The sequence below is a fragment of the Bufo gargarizans genome, chromosome 5 (assembly GCF_014858855.1).
Source record: "Bufo gargarizans isolate SCDJY-AF-19 chromosome 5, ASM1485885v1, whole genome shotgun sequence".
Lineage (NCBI taxonomy): Eukaryota > Metazoa > Chordata > Amphibia > Anura > Bufonidae > Bufo > Bufo gargarizans.
The window spans coordinates 307,671,767-307,685,819 of NC_058084.1; the positions used below are offsets into that span (position 1 = coordinate 307,671,767).

General features: G+C 44.5%; 1 protein-coding gene across 2 annotated transcripts in view; it reads right to left on the bottom strand.

The window, feature by feature from the left end:
- The window catches only part of LOC122938771 (MARVEL domain-containing protein 3-like), a 40,809-nt gene extending 37,369 nt beyond the window's left edge, over positions 1-3,440 (bottom strand). For both annotated transcript variants that reach the window (XM_044294533.1, XM_044294532.1), the window contains exon 1: positions 3,335-3,440. The gene's annotated coding sequence lies outside the window, so the exon portion shown is untranslated. The remainder of the gene's footprint in view (positions 1-3,334) is intronic.
- Between the last annotated feature and the right edge of the window lie 10,613 nt (positions 3,441-14,053).

A 14,053-nucleotide genomic window follows, 5' to 3' on the forward strand; every position in this document is an offset into this window, starting at 1 on the left:
TGAGACATAGTTGCCAATAAGTCAACGGCAATTAGTGTCTCAAGAGGTTGACGATGAGACACAGTTGTCAATAAGTGAGGTTGTTGCTAGGTCAACAAGTCAGGAGGATGACTAGAGTGAGGAAGTGGAAGAGGAGGTGGTGGACGATGAAATCACTGACCCAACCTGGGAAGGTGGAAAGCTGAGCGAGGACAGCAGTACAGAGGGGGTGGGATCTGCAGCACTGCAACATGCTGGAAGAGGCAGTGGGGTGGCAAAAGGGAGAAGGCGGGCCACACCTAACAGGCCCGCAACTGTTCCCTGCAGCACCCCCTTGCAGTAATCTCCCTTTCCAAGGGGTAGGTGTTCCGCAGTCTGGCGCTTTTTTGAGGAAAGTGCGGACGATAAAAGAATTGTCATTTGCAACCTGTCCCGTACCAAAATGAGCAGGGGCATAAACACTAGCAACCTCTCACCACCAGCATGATCCGCCACATGGCATCAAAGCACCCCAATAGGTGGGACGAACGCCTGGGTCCCTAATCAGTGTCTGCGGGTCACACCATTGCCTCCTCTTCCCCTGTGTTACGTGCTGGCCAATCCCCTGTCCAAAACGCAGGCCCGGATGCCTCCCGCCCTGCACCTGGACCTTCACAAGCACCATCAGCTAGCACATCCACTTCTGTGTCCCAGTGCAGCGTACAGATGTCCATACCCCAGGCCTTTGAATGAAAGCACAAATACCCAGCCACCCACCCACAGGCCATGGCACTAAATGCGCACCTTTCCAAATGGTTGGCCCTGGAAATGTTGCTATTTAGGCTTGGGGGAATGCAGTAGCACCCTGAAAACCAGATAAAGTACAATGATGCCATTTAGGAAGTGTTAGATCCACATGCATGCTGGGTCCACTCTGCCTTTTACCATTTTTGATGCCAAAATGGCCTCCATTACTTACAAGGGATGCAGGTACCAACATGCATGCTGAGCCCACTCCACACCTTTCCTTGAAATGGGGGAAGACAGTACACAGGGTGATAGCCAGACCACCCTCCGTTCGTCTTCTCAGCGAGAATTAGATGATGAGGAGGGTGTGCAGGAGACGGCTGCCTCCGCTAGAGAGGGTAGTACCCACAGCAGGTTTATTCCATCTGTTCAGCTTGGATGGGCCGAAGAGGATGAGGAGATGGAGAGTCATCCTCCTGATGAGGACAGCAAAGTCTTGTCTGTTGGGACTCTGGCACACATGGCTGACTTCATATTATTCTGCCTTTCTCGTGACCCTCGCGTTATACACATTTTGGCCAACACTGATTACTGGTTGTTCACCCTTCTCGACCCCCACTACAAAGAGAACTTCTCATCTCCCATTCCTGTGATGGAGAGGACTAGCAAAATGGTGAACTACCAGAAGGTCCTTGTGGAAAAATTGCTCCAAAAATTTCCAGCTGACAACGCTGGCAGCAGAGTACGTAGTTCCTTGGGCAACCGAGGAGGGGAGACGAGGGGAACACACAGCTTTAACAGAGGCAAGGCAACACTCTTCAAGGCCTGGGACAGTTTCATGACACCACGCCAGCAACCTCACCCAGATGCGCGGCCTAGTGTCACAAGGAGAGAAAAGTTTTGGATGATGGTGAAGCAGTACGTAGCAGACCGTGTCTGCGTCCTCAATGATCCCTTTGTGCCTTACAACTATTAAGTGTCCAAACAGGACACATGGCACGAACTGGCGCTCTACGCTTTGGAGGTGATGGCCTGCCCTGCCGCCAGCGTTTTGTCAGAGCGGTTATTTAGTGCTACTGGGGGCATAATAACTGATAAGCGCATTCGCCTGTCAACTGAAAATGCTGACAGGTTAACTCTTATCAGTGCGTATTATTGTCAGTCTGTAAAAGTGGCGTACTACTCGGACAACATCGTTCCCAGCAGCGACCTGGGAGTCCAAGATGCATCCAGACAGCCTCCCCATGCTGTTCCCGAACCATTTCAGTGGTGTTTCCATCAATTTCTGACCTTTTCCTATTAACCAGGCACTCTCTCCTCTTTAGAACAAGGGGTGCCTGGTTTAATGCTCGGGCTCTCCTATTGACTTCCATTGTGCTCGGTTGCTTGGTAGAGCACCCGAGCATCCTGAGTGGTTCTACTCGAGCACACGATCACTTTGATGCTCGATCAACACTAATGCCCACCTTTCTACCTTAACTACTCTTTTCTGTAGTGCCAGATGGAGTTTAGGAGATCCCCATTCTGCCAGTATATGGAGATCCCAGAAATGGCCACATAGTTTACCATTAGTAGTTAACAGCACTCTTTTCTCGCTCCTCGTGTCCCTCCTCTGCTTTCTAAGGGCTTTTTCACACAGGTGAGTTTTCTGCCTGGATATGATACATGTAGTGAATGCATAGCGTCCGGATTGAATTATTTTAATGGGTCTGTGCACATTTTTCACGCATCATCTCTGCGTTCAGGAAAAAAACGCAGCATGTTCTATACTTTGCGTTTTTCACACAGCCCTGTCTCCATAGAGGTGAATATGTGTGAAAAACTGAAGACATCCGGATGCAATGCATTTTTCACTAATGGTTGTTACTAGATGTAGATTGATATTTTTCACGCAAATCTGCAATCCGGACGGACAACCACACGCACTGAATGCAGTCACAGACAAAACTGATTTAACTTGTGTTCCAGACCATTTGTTTTTTCTTGAAAAGATCCTGACACAATCCGTATTGCTCATGAAAATAATCACAAGTAGTGTTGAGCGAACTTTTGTTTTAAGTTCAGCGTCTAAAGTTTGGGTTATCGAAGAATCGCGTTATGGATTCCGCTACCACGGACATGGTCCGTGGTAGCAGAATCCTTAACATGATTTTTCGATAACCAGAACCCGAACTTTAGACGCTGAACTTAAAACAAAAGATCGCTCAACACTAATCATAAGGCCTCCTGCACACGGTCGTATTATTAAAATCGGAACAAAAACATAACAGAAATAGAGTGATCGTTTTCTACATACCGTGTGCAGCTGAACTTGTAGGGGTGATCTTTATTTTGAACAAGTAAACATTTGCAAGAAACCATGGTCTCTTTAAACTAGAGAACTGTACGGAAATCATTTGGATGATCACTTTCTAGTTTATGTCCTGGGAGTTGTTCACTTCATTGGCATTTCCGTGATGTTTAGCAGTAAAAATCACTAGGCTGAACAATCACAAGACTGTCCACAAGTTCTCATTAATTAAGAAGAAATTACATCTTATTAGATTTATCTCCACACTGTTACACAGTTCATTACATCCCTCAGTCTTTAGCAAACCCATAAGTAGAGCATTTCTATCTGGTAGCTTACCTTTCTCACTACAGCGCCTTTTCCAACTCAGGTTGTTGCCACCTTAATCTCTTAGAGCAGAGAGAGAAGTAGTTTCAGGAGAACAGGTGGGACTGGTCTGGCAAGTGCTGCTCAGGAGGTTGGAGCTGCTTAGATTACCAATACAAGTGACACAAGCACCACCTTCAACGCACCTAGTTTCAGGCAGGTACTTGGGTGCTATTCTCAGTTATTTCCGAGTATTTATTTCAGATATGACAATACAAATACATATCACAGGCCTTTGGTTTATGGTAGTTTGAACTTTGGAAAGTAGCACACAAATAAACTGCATGCATAGACTGTATACTTGATCGGTTTATGCTGTGAATCCTGGGCAAGTCTTCTGCTACTTGTGGTTAAAAACTCCACATCTGCATAAAACATCATGCAATACAAAAAATGTTTTATGTTTTTTTAGATCGCATGATGGTGTTTTTATGCGCTTGAAATACACGTCTATTTATTTTTATTTTTTACTATACCTGATCAGTCCATTTTTATTGTGCTGATCCTATAATTCTTTCAGAAATTTTTCCATGCATTGTTCTGTAAGGCCTCTTTCACACGGGCAAGATTTCCGCGCGGGTGCAATGCGTGAGGTGAACGCATTGCACCTGCACTGAATCCAGACCCATGCATTTCTATGGGGCTGTGCACATGAGCGGTGATTTTCTCGCATCACTTGTGCGTTGCGTGAAAATTGCATGATGCTCTACTTTGTGCATTTTTCACGCAACGCAGGCCCCATAGAAGTGAATGGGGCTGCATGAAAATCGCTAGCATCCGCAAGCAAGTGCGGATGCGGTGCGATTTCCACTCACACTGTTGCTAGGAGACGATCGGGATGGGGACCCAATCTTTATTATTTTCCCTTATAACATGGTTATAAGGGAAAATAATAGCATTCTTAATACAGAATGCTTAGTAAAATAGGGCTGGAGGGGTTAAAAAAAAATGTTGTTTTTTTTTACTCACCTTAATCCACTTGTTCGAGCAGCCCGGCTTCTCTTCTGTCTTCATCTTTGCTGTGCAGTAGGAAAAGGACCTGTGGTGACGTCACTGCGCTCATCGCATGGTCCGTTGCATGATCCATCACCATGGTGATGGATCATGTGATTGACCATGTGATGAGCGCAGTGATGTCATCAAAGCTCCTTTACCCAGGTCCTGAAGAAAGAAGAGAAGCCGGGCTGTGCGAACAAGTGGATTAAGGTGAGTTAAATTATTATTATTATTTTTTTAACCCCTCCAGCCCTATTGTACTTTGCATTCAGTATTAAGAATGCTATTATTTTGCTATTATATAAGATGCGGGTGCGTTGCGGGAAAATGCGCGATTTTTCCGCGCGAGTGCAAAACATTTTAATGCGTTTTGCACACACGTGAGAAAAATCGGCATGTTTGGTACCCAGACCCAAACACGAACTTCTTCACAGAAGTTCGGGTTTGGGTTAGGTGTTGTGTAGATTGTATTATTTTCCCTTATAACATGGTTATAAGGGAAAATAATACAATCTACACAACACCTAACCCAAACCCAAACCCGAACTTCTGTGAAGAAGTTTGGGTTTGGGTCTGGGTACCAAACATGCAGATTTTTCTCACGTGTGTGCAAAACGCATTAAAATGTTTTGCACTCGTGCGGAAAAATCGCGCATTTTCCCGCAACGCACCCGCATCTTATCCGGCCCAAAACCAAGACGCCTGTGTGAAAGAGGCCTAACTGGTCTGATCACATGGAAGAAGTGCAAATCTCTCCATTATTGTTTTTCAAAGAACAATTCATGGTTTTAGCTGACATATGATAAGTTACAGTACTAAACTGTTGAAAAACACTGACAGAACTATTCAACTGTTAGGCCAGCTACAAATGAGCCCCTTACATGGGCATCCGCAGGAGGGAGCAAGGTGGGGAAAGTGCCCCCCCCACCCCGGAATCTGTGAACTGAGTTCTGCCTCTCTGCTCTGCCAGCTCATGCGTTGTTATACTCATGCATCATTACATTCTCAGAAACAAGCAGAGCATGGATGTCAATAAAATTATGCCCCCTTCCCCCGGAAAAATTTCTACGGACGCTCATGGCCCCTTAGTCATTAGTTTGGGCTCTTTTACATGAATGTGTACAACCCAGAAATCATGCTCCGGGTGTGAGTGTGATCCTCCGTTCTGGACAAAGTTCGTCTTGCAGGAGTGCACGACATTATGATTTATAATACTATGTGCCTCGGCCTGACCATACTTCTGCAGGATCATATTGACATAAAGCTGTCACTATCATTCTGTAGCATAAGGGCATGCAGAGGTACACAGCATTATAAATCAATATAATGCTGTGTGCTCCTCAAGTCCAGAACAAAGGATCGCGCTCTCACACGGACCAGAGATTTCCAGACTGCATACGCTAGAGGGAGTTAGTTATCTAGTGAGGAAAACGTGCTGTGTGTGGGAACAGTGGGGCACATTTATTAAGCTTGAGTGTTTTTAGGCGTTAAATTAGAAAGGCATATTTGATTTGGCTGTCAGTCTTTTGTCTAGTATTTATTAAAAGCAGTTGCTGAATTAGATGAGATATATTGTTATTAGTCTGAACTCTGGTGGTTGGTTATCAGTAAGACAGGTTCATATTCACTTAGACTGGTCTAATTTATTTGCACATAAAAATATCTGCATCTGTGCAGAAAAAAAAGTTGCATATCTCCCTTAGGCCCCTTGCAGACGAGCATGTCCGGATTAGGTCCGGACGCGTCCTGGGTGCATTGCGGCAAACCCATGCGAGTAGGTACGCAATTGCAGTCAGTTTTGACTGCGATTGCGTTCTGTTGTTCAGTTTTTATCATGTGGGTGCAATGCGTTTTGCACGCGCGTGATAAAAAACTGAATGTCGTACCCAGACTCGAACTTCTTCACTGAAGTTCAGGTTTGGTTTCGGTGTTGTGTAGATGTAATTATTTTCCCTTATAAAATGGTTGCAAGGAAAAATAATAGCATTCTTTAATACAGAATGCTTAGTACAAGGTCAATTGAGGGTTAAAAAAATATTTTTTTTTTACTCACCTCCTCTAATTGATCGCGCAGCTAACGTTCTCCTGTTCTTTCTTCAGGACCTGTCAAAGGACCTGTGGTGACGTCACTGAGCTCATCACATGGTCCAATCACATGGTCAATCACCACAGTGATGGACCATGTGATTTGACCATGTGATGTGACAGTCGGCAGCTTATGATTAAAGAAGTAAGAAGAGACCGGCAACTACGCGATCAAGAGGAGGAGATGAGTTAATTTTTTTATTTTTTAACCCTCAATTGACCTTCTACTAAGCATTATGTATTAAAGAATGCTATTATTTTCCCTTATAACCATGTTATAAGGGAAAATAATACACTGAATAGACTGTCATCTTAGCAACCATGTGTGAAAATCGCACCGCATCCGCACTTCCTTGCGGATGCTTGCGATTTTCACGCAGCCCCATTCAGTTCTATGGGGCCTGCGTTGCGTGGAAAACGCACACTATAGAGCATGCTGCGATTTTCACGCAACGCATTGCACCCGCGCGGAAAACTCGCCCGTGTGGGCCTTAGGCCTCATGCACACGGCCGTTGTTGTGTTCCGTTCTGCAAAATGGGGTTCTGTTGTTCCGTGATCCGTTTCCATTTTTGTTTCCGTGTGTCTTCCATTATTTTTGGAGGATCACCAGACATGAAGGAAAAAAAATCTAAGTCAAGTTTGCCATGCAAATGATAGAAGAAAAAATGGAAGCGCAGACGCGGATGACAATCTTGTGTGCCTCTGCGTTTTTTCGACTTGAATGGGTCCACGAACCATTTTCCGTGAAAAAAATAGGACAGGTTATATTTTTTTGACGGACCGGAACCACGGATCACGGATGCGGATGACAAACGGTGCATTAGCCGAGTTTTCAATGGACCCATTGAAAGTCAATGGATCCGTAGAAAATCGCGAAAAACGGAACAACGGACGCGGAATGAAACAACGGTTGTGTGCATGAGGCCTTATAGTGTGACTTTAAATGCCAAAAAAAATCGCACTTTACAACTAAAAACTGTTGAATAATGAAAAGCCACCCGTGGAGAAAAGATTTGACTATTTGTGTGCCCAATTCATGCGTAAAAAAAGAGATCCTACATAAGGGCTCTTTCATACAAGCGGATGCCGTGCATGGAATCCGCTAAGTGAAAGACAGCCAATCCCTGTTCCGGACAACAGAGACATGGAGCATTAACATGATTGATAATGCTCCGTGCCTCTCTGTGACCTTTTTGCTACATAATCACGGTGACAACTTTATCTCACTGTGATTTTGTAGTAAAAATATCACAGAGAGGCATGGAGCATTATCAGTCATGTTAATGCTCCATGTCTCTGCTGTCCAGTGCGGGGCTTGGCTGTCTTTCACACAGCGGATTACCCGCATGGCATCCACTCGTGTGAAAGAGCCCTAAATAGATTGAAAAAAAAGTTGCAAAAAAATTGACTTCCAGAATTAATCTAAAACTTCTAAATAGTCAACTGAGGTGCAAAAGCTTCCCAAATTGGTGCACTTTCATTAGTAAATGCGACTAATAAAATTAAACTGTCTAAAATAGCATTTTTTTCAACTAAAAACAGATGCAAACACTATTAGAGATGAGCAAATTTCTCAAAAATTCGATTTGGTCAGTTCAACGAATTTTCCCAAAACATTCGATTCGATACGGATTTATTTGTGGCAAATCCCATTAAAAAACAGCTATTTCCTGGCTGCAGAGAGCATGTATAGTGGTGTAGAGCACTGTGCCTCGCAGAAACACCCATAGGGAGTCTACTGTGGTAGTGAAATAATACTGTGAATCAGTATGGCACGCAGATGATAGGCATCTGTCTTAGAATCACTGCACACTTCCCTTATTTGGGCAGTTATGGGGCAAAAACTGACCAAATAACTCAAGTGTGAACCCAGCCTTACAAGTCAATGTTAGCGCCAGGTATAAAGAACCGTGCAGAGGCCCAAGATCATACTATAGCGTGAAAGAGCACACTCCTTTTACACATACTCGTCAGCTAATTCCACATAGATTTCTACAGAATCTGTTCTATTAAAAGCTGATACAAGTAGAGCCCCCCTGACAGAGTGGAGAGGGTGTCAGCAGTAGGTTTGTGTTCACATCACTGATTATTTTGCCCTTCTTCTGATCAGTCAGAACAATAATTAGCCCTAACTTGGTTAGCATTTGGTCAGTAATCCATCAGTATTGGGGTTGTCTCACTTCAGCAAATGGCATTTACTCTATTATATAGAGTAGGTTGATACAAGGCACTTGCTAATTTATTTTAATTATCCATATTGCTTCCTTTTTCATCACCTTAAACATAAATCGTTTCCATGGTTACGACCACCATATAATCCATTAGTTGTGGTCATGCTTGCACACTATAGGAAAAAGCACTAGCCTATGTGTGCTACCACAGTCCCGGTTACTAGAGGATGGTGCTTTTTCCTATAATGTGCAAGAACAACCACCACTGATGGATTGCAGGGTGGTCGTAACCATGAAAACAACCAGTATATAATGTGTTGAAAAAAAATGAATCCAGCCAGCAAAGGAAGCAATATGGATAATAACAATACATTAGTAAGTACCTTGTATTAACTTCCTCTACATGATAAATGCCACTTGTTTAAGTGAGACACCCCCTTTAATCGAATTTGGCTTCTAAGACAGGTTCATATTCACTAAGACTTGTCTCATTGGTTTGTGCATAAAACCCCCCGCAAATGACAGGAAAAAAGTTGCACATGTTCCACCTCAAAACAGATGGGAAAAATAAGCCTGGTCAGATGTGGAGTAGAAATAAGACTGTTTATGCACCTAAATGCACCAACAGATTGGAATAAGGTGTAAAACAAATACAGCTTCAAAAATTTGTCTCAAAATAATAACTTCTGCATAACGGAAACCAGATGGATCCGTTATGCATTCCATCATAGAATTCTGTTATGGCCCATGATAATGGAATCCATATCAGAAATGTTAATGAAACCCGAACCCCAAACTCAAACTTGGAAAACACAAGTTTAATCATCCCTACTAGTAAAGTTTTTGTCAAGAACAGACAGAATGGATGTTGGGAAACTCATTTGTCTCATTTACGAAAGGCCTCAAATATGGGACACCCGCAGTGATGCCTATCATGACCGGGTATCCAAGGAGCATACATGGGAGGAAATGGCGAGATCCTTGCTGCCAGGCAGTGGGAGAAGGCCAATTCCAACAAGAGCCGTGAGCTAGGTAAGACCACCCATGCCGAAGTTTATGTTTAGGACAATTTAGTTTTGTCTACATTTTAAGCAGCTGCGTAGCTATATGAATAGCAAGGGTTGTACGTGTTTTGTGAAACAACTATGAAGGTGGACACCCAGGAGGAAATAAAGTATTGGCAAAGATGTACCTGCTCAACAGTACTTGTTCATAAATCTATATATATGAAGTAGTATGTACAGTCATGTGAAAAAATTAGGACACCCTTTGAAAGCATGTGGTTTTTTGTAACATTTTTAATAAAAGGTTATTTCATCTCCGTTTCAACAATACAGAGAGATTAAAGTAATCCGACTAAACAAAGAAAACTGAAGAAAAGTCTTTTCAAGATCTTCTGTAAATGTCATTCTACAAAAATGCCTATTCTAACTGAGGAAAAAGATAGGACACCCTTGCCCCTAATAGCGAGTGTTACCTCCTTTGGCTGAAATAACTGCAGTGAGACGGTTCTTGTAGCCATCTACCAGTCTTCGACATCGGTCTGAGGAAATTTTACCCCACTCCTCAATGCAGAACTTTTTCAGCTGTGAGATGTTTGAGGGGTTTCTTGCACGTACAGCCCTTTTCAAGTCACCCCACAGCATCTCAATGGGATTCAAATCTGGACTTTGACTTGGCCATTCCAGGACTCTCCATTTCTTCTTTTTCAGCCAATCTTTGGTTGATTTACTAGTATGTTTTGGGTCATTGTCATGTTGCATGGTCCAGTTCCGCTTCAGCTTTAATTTTCTAACTGATGGTCTCACATGTTCTTCAAGCACCTTCTGATACACAGTAGAATTCATCGTGGATTCTATGATGGTGAGCTGACCAGGTCCTGTTGCAGCAAAGCAGCCCCAAACCATGACACTTCCACCTCCATGCTTCACAGTTGGTATGAGGTTCTTTTCTTGGAATGCTGTGTTTGGTTTACGCCAAACATGTCCTCTGCTGTTGTGTCCAAATAATTCAATTTTGGACTCATCTGTCCAAAGAACATTATTCCAGAAGTCCTGGTCTTTGTCAACTTTATCTCTGGCAAATGTCAGTCTGGCCTCGATGTTTCTCTTGGAAAGCAAAGGTTTCCTCCTTGCACACCTCCCATGCAAGTTAAACTTGTACAGTCTCTTTCTGATTGTAGAGGCATGTACTTCTACATCAACAGTAGCCAGAGCCTGCTGTAGTTCTCGAGATGACACTTTAGGGTTTTTGGAGACCTCTTTTAGCATCTTGCGGTCTGCTCTTGGGGTGAACTTGCTGGGGCGACCAGTCCTGGGCATGTTGGCAGTTGTTTTGAAAGCCCTCCACTTGTAGACTATCTTCCGGACAGTGGAATGGCTGATTTCAAAATCTTTTGAGATCTTTTTAAATCCCTTCCCAGACTCATAGGCTGCTACAATCTTTTTTCTGAAGTCCTCTGACAGCTCTTTTGCTCTCACCATGGTGCTCACTCTCACTTCAACAGTCAGGAGCACACCAAACTAAATGTCTGAGGTTTAAATAGGGCAAGCCTCATTCAACATGCAGAGTAACGATCTACTAATTATGTGCACCTGGTGTGATATACCTGTGTGAGATCTGAGCCAATTTAAGAGGGAATACATGTGAGGGTGTCCTATCTTTTTCCTCAGTTAGAATAGGCATTTTTGTAGAATGACATTTACAGAAGATCTTGAAAAGACTTTTCTTCAGTTTTCTTTGTTTAGTTGGATTACTTTAATCTCTCTGTATTGTTGAAACGGAGATGAAATAACCTTTTATTAAAAATGTTACAAAAAGCCACATGCTTTCAAAGGGTGTCCTAATTTTTTCACATGACTGTATGTATGTTCAGCGATCACTCAAAAACGCAACCATCGATTTCAACGAAACTTGGTATACACATCCCTTGCTACCTGGAAAGAAATCTTGTTTCTGAGATATTCCCCAAAAAATCAAATATGGCACATAACATGACCTACATTAGCCAATAGAAGCCTGCAGGTCTTTCTCTTCATATCCCAACTGCCATACAGACGGTCAAATGTCTCTTATCAGCCAATAGAAGCTCGCAGGTTCTCAGCCTCCACATACACACAGTTTTACACCAGTTTTCCATAACAACGCAGCCATTTTTCTTCACTGCTGCAGGTCAGCTTTGGCTGCAGGGCACTGTGGATAACACTGTTAAGGGAGCAGAGTGCTGTGGAGGTCACAGTTCATGCCACCCTCAAAAGGCGGACTTAAAAATCCCGTCCCCAGGTCCCACCAAACCACACCCCAATCATGCTAGGCCACACACCCACCTACTCCGCAGCCGACAGGGATTGAAAAAATGAAGGTAAAAATCAACTTCTGTCAGCTGCAGGGGTGGGAAGGACAGTGACTTTCTCCCTGCAGCTCATGCTCAGACAGCTCAGTGCTGCTGTCTGAGAGTGAGCTGTTCAAAAGGACATTCTTGCGTGAGATATTCCCCAAAAATGCATTAGCCAATAGAAGCCTGGTCACATGACCCTTATCAACCAATAGAAGCTTGCAGGCCCTTAGTCTCCACATACACACAGTTTTAGACCAGATTTCCATAACAACCCAGTCATTCTTCACAGCTGTAGGTCAGCTTTAAAGGGGCAGGGCGCTGTGGATGACACTGTTAAGGGAGCGGAGTGCTGTGGACATCACAGTTCAGGGGCAGATAGGGTGGCCATTCAGGCCACCCTCAAAAGATGGACTTAAAAACCCCGCCCCAAGGTCCCACTAAGCCACGCCCCCTCCCACTCAGCAGCCGACAGGGATTGAAAAAATGAAGGTAAAAATCAACTTCTGTCAGCCGCAGAGGTGGGAGGGAGGGTGACTTTCTCCCTGCAGCTCACGCTCAGACAGCACAGTGCTGCTGTTTGAGTGAGCTGTTCAAAAGAACATCCCTGTGTCTGTCAAGGCCCTGCGCCGGACGGAGGACAGGGAGTCTGAAAGCCGGACTGTCTGGCCTAAAACCAGACCTCTGGCCACCCTAGGAGCAGCCTGCTGTGGAGGTCGCAGTTAAAGGGACTAAAAAGGAGATGGGGTACTGTGGAGGTCAGTAATAAAGGGGCGGCTGCTGTAGAGGTTACAGTTAAAGAGGCAGGCTGCTGTGGAGGTAACTGTTAAGGGGGTGAGAAACTGTTGAGGTCACTGTTAAAGGGACGGGCAGCTGTGGAGGTTACAAAATAAATTTTGGCCATAATTCCAAAAGATATGTTTGGCGCAAAAACAACACTGCACATCACCAAAAGAACACCATACCCACTGTGAAGCATGGTGGTGGCAGCATCTTGCTTTGGGACTGTTTTTTTTCAGCTGGGACTTGCGTTGTCCGGATCCGGCGTGTACTCCACTTGCCGGAATTACACGCCGGATCCGGAAAAACGCAAGTGAACTAAAAGCATTTGAAGACGGATCCGTCTTCAAAATGCGTTCAGTGTTACTATGGCAGCCAGGACGCTATTAACGTCCTGGTTGCCATAGTAGTAGTGGGGAGCAGGGGAGCAGTATACTTACAGTCCGTGCGGCTCCCGGGGCGCTCCAGAATGACGTCAGAGTGCCCCATGCGCATGGATGACGTGCCATGCGTTCACGTCATCCATGCGCGTGGGGCGCCCTGACGTCACTCTGGAGCGCCCCGGGAGCCGCACGGACAGTAAGTATACTGCTCCCCCGCTCCCCACTACACTTTACCATGGCTGCCAGGACTTTAGCGTCCCGGAAGCCATGGTAACCATTCAAAAAAAGCTAAACGTCGGATCCGGCAATGCGCCGAAACGACGTTTAGCTTAAGGCCGGATCCGGATCAATGCCTTTCAATGGGCATTAATTCCGGATCCGGCCTTACGGCAAGTGTTCAGGATTTTTGGCCGGAGCAAAAAGCGCAGCATGATGCAGTATTTTCTCCGGCCAAAAAACGTTCCGGTCCTGAACTGAAGACATCCTGATGCATCCTGAACGGATTTCTCTCCATTCAGAATGCATGGGGATAATCCTGATCAGGATTCTTCCGGCATAGAGCCCCGACGACGAAACTCTATGCCGGAAGAAAAGAATGCAAGTGTGAAAGAGCCCTAGGCTAGAGGGAATTATGAACAGTTCCAAATACCAGTCAATATTGGCACAAAACCTTCAGGCTTCTGCTAGAAAGCTGAACATGAGGAGGAACTTCATCTTTCAGCATGACAACGACCCAAAGCATACATCCAAACCAACAAAGGAATGGCTTCACCAGAAGAAGATTACAGTTTTGGAATGGCCCAGCCACGGCACTCCCAGGGTTGTGATCAAAACTAGTGTTCTTTATTCACCAGTGAGACGTTTCAGTCCTCTCACTGGGAATTTTCTCAAGCAGTGATACATAACAATGGTGCTGAGTACATATATATAGGTTAAACTAGA